At 45.4% G+C, this 2,518-nt stretch overlaps 1 pseudogene; it reads left to right on the top strand.

Moving 5' to 3' along the window:
* The first annotated feature begins 286 nt into the window (after window positions 1–286).
* On the top strand, window positions 287–1,853 carry LOC129666030 (heterogeneous nuclear ribonucleoprotein F-like; annotated as a pseudogene).
* The last annotated feature ends 665 nt before the right edge of the window (window positions 1,854–2,518 follow it).

The following is a 2,518-nucleotide window of genomic DNA, read 5'->3' as shown; positions in this document are numbered from 1 at the left end:
TTTTCTCATATAAGTAAATTCCTGGGTATTTAATTATAGTAATTGAAAATTAACACATGAGGAAAGCCATAGATTAGGAACTAGAGTGGTTCTCATTCTAGCTATGGACTTGGCTGCGAGTGTGCTGTTAAAATCAGAGTTACGGCGACGCGGTCAACTCCTGGGTGCAGGCCGCCGAGCACGTCACCTTGCCCTCGGCCTTGCTTCCCGCCAAAACGCTTGTTTTCAGAAGACCAGCTACAGCAGAGAGTGCTTGCTCCCTGGTCATTTGAACTTCCATTGCAGGTTGAGAACAAAAAGAAGATGCACCTGGACTTTCCCCAGAGCCCTCTGCGTTTTTAAGGCGTCAGGTGGAGGTGGTTCATAAGCCGCGTTCCTTACTGAAAATAGAAGTCACTTCTGCCTTCCTCCCGTGGAAAACTTGTTATCTTCCACAAGTGTTTGCTACAGAAGGCATCTGTGGTGGTTCCTTAAGCTACAAAAAATTGCCCAAGCTTGTGACATCAGCCCTGTCAAGTGTTCATGATGCTGGGCCCTAAGGGAGGTGAAGGCTATATGGTCAAACTCCAAGGCCTACCCTGGTCCTGCTCAATTGAAGACGTACAAGACTTCCTCTCCGACTGCACAATTCATGATGGGGTCACAGGTGTTCATTTCATTTATACTAGGGAAGGCAGGCAGAGTGGTGAGGCTTTTGTTGAACTTGAGTCAGAAGATGATGTAAAATTGGCTCTGAAAAAAGACAGAGAAAACATGGGACACCGGTATATTGAGGTGTTCAAGTCACACAGAACCAAGATGGATTGGGTGTTGAAGCACAGTGGTCCAAACAGTGCCAACAGTGCCAATGATGGCTTTGTGAGGCTTCGGGGACTCCCATTTGGATGCACAAAGGAAGAAATCATTCAGTTCTTCTCAGGGTTGGAAATTGTGCCAAATGGGATCACATTACCTGTGGACCTGGTGGGCTAGATTACAGGGGAGGCCTTCGTTCAGTTTGCCTCACAAGTGTTAGCTGAGAAAGCTCTATGAAAGCTCAAGGAGAGAATAGGGCACAGGTATATTGAAGTGTTCAAGAGCAGTCAGGAGGAAGTTAGGTCATACTCAGATCCACCTCTGGAGTTTATGTCCGTGCACAGGCCTGGGCCCTATGACCGGCCTGGCACACCCCGGAGGTACATTGGTATTGTGAAACAGGCAGGCCTGGATAGGATGAGGTCTGGTGCCTATAGTGCAGGCTATGGGGGCTATGAAGAATACAGTGGCCTCAGTGCTGGCTATGGCTTCACCACTGACCTGTTTGGGAGAGACCTCAGCTGCTGTCTCTCAGGAATGTCTGACCACAGATACGGAGACAGCGAGTTCACAGTGCAGAGCACCACTGGCCACTGCGTCCACACGAGAGGGCTGCCCTACAAAGCAACAGAGAAGGACATCCACAACTTCTCTCCACTCAACCCTGTGAGAGTGCACATTGAGATTGGCCCTGATGGAAGAGTGACGGGAGAAGCTGATGTTGAGTTTGCCACCCATGAAGAAGCAGTGGCAGCTATGTCGAAGGACAGGGCCAACATGCAGCACAGATACACAGAACTCTTCCTGAATTCAACAGCAGGGGCTAGCAACGGGGCTTATAGCAGCCAGGTGATGCAGGCCATGGGAGTGTCAGCTGCCCAGGCAACTGACTGGCCTGGAGAGCCAGTCAGTGAGTGGCTGTTATGGGGCCGGCTACAGCAGTCAGAACAGCATGGGTGGATATGATTAGTATTGTAGGAACATTTGAGTTGTTTCAATCAAAAATTTCCCAGGCAGCCAATAAAGCAGTCAAGAGCAGTTTATAACTCTAGAGGAAGCTGGGGGACTCAGTTTGCACCATGAGTTTGTGAAATCGGGATTAAAAAATGACCTCTTCTGTGTTTCTCGTGCAAACTTTTCTTCTAGCATGTAATATTGAGTAAACTAAAACTATTTTCTTCTGCTTTTCTCCATTAACATTTTTAGTAGTATACTTAAGAGTGATGTTATCTGAGTTAGGCAGTTTTAAGAATGGTGAGAGGATCTTTAAGCACACCACAGTGGACACACTGGGGATGTGTGCTTTTCTGGAGAACTCAAAGGTGCTAGATCCCTGATGGAAAGAAGCATTCTCCTAGTCTTCATTCTGGTTTATATTTTCATTTAAAATCTTTAGGTTAAGTTTAAGCTTTTTAAAAGTTAGTTTTGAGAATTGAGACACAATACTAATACTGTAGGAATTGGTGAGGCCTTGACTTAAAGCTTTCTTTATACTGTGATTTCCTTTTGGGTGTATTTTGCTAAGTGAAACTTGTTAAATTTTTGTTAACTAAATTTTTTTCTTAAAATAAAGACTTTTTTCACACACACACAAAAATCACAGTTACCTGTTTCCACAATGTCAGAATTTATCGGCTACCAATAACTCTACAAGTTCTACTGGTTTCTTTGGCTGCAGTTTGCTAAGTCATCTCAACCTTGATAGCTGACCATTAGCAAACTT

The sequence above is a fragment of the Psammomys obesus genome, unplaced genomic scaffold (genome assembly GCF_907164565.1).
Source record: "Psammomys obesus unplaced genomic scaffold, mPsaObe1.curated_primary_1811, whole genome shotgun sequence".
NCBI lineage: Eukaryota > Metazoa > Chordata > Mammalia > Rodentia > Muridae > Psammomys > Psammomys obesus.
Note: the sequence above shows the minus strand (reverse complement) of the source record. Positions and strands in the feature narration are given on the sequence as shown.